Source organism: Crocuta crocuta, unplaced genomic scaffold (assembly GCF_008692635.1).
Source record: "Crocuta crocuta isolate KB4526 unplaced genomic scaffold, BGI_CrCroc_1.0 scaffold133, whole genome shotgun sequence".
In the NCBI taxonomy this organism is placed as follows: domain Eukaryota; kingdom Metazoa; phylum Chordata; class Mammalia; order Carnivora; family Hyaenidae; genus Crocuta; species Crocuta crocuta.
Genome location: NW_027529438.1, coordinates 584,815 through 585,106, shown reverse-complemented (window position 1 = coordinate 585,106; position 292 = coordinate 584,815). Strand labels below are relative to the sequence as shown.

General features: G+C 44.9%; 1 protein-coding gene across 1 annotated transcript in view; it reads right to left on the bottom strand.

Annotated features, from left to right (window-relative positions):
• The window catches only part of RXRG (retinoid X receptor gamma), a 27,862-nt gene that overhangs the window by 18,516 nt on the left and 9,054 nt on the right, over window positions 1-292 (bottom strand). The window lies entirely within an intron of this gene.

Sequence of the window (292 nt, the reverse complement as noted above, 5' to 3'; positions counted from 1 at the left end):
TTTCAAGAAGCAGTTTCCAACTACAGAGTATCCAAAACTGCCCGGGGGGGATATGAATTTAAGGGAGGGAAGGGAAAAAGGGGCACAGAGGAGCCAAGTCATTTCTAGACACCAAAACCTCAGTTGAAAATCACAGCACATTATCGAGTGCTCGGCTTTTACTCATTTTACTCATGTGTTTCGTTAGAGCTAGAAATCCACCCAGGACGCACTTCAGACACGCTTAGGACAAGACCAGCTGTGTGTTTTTAGATTCTGTAAGACTACTGGTTGTCTATCCATCAGTGCTGCA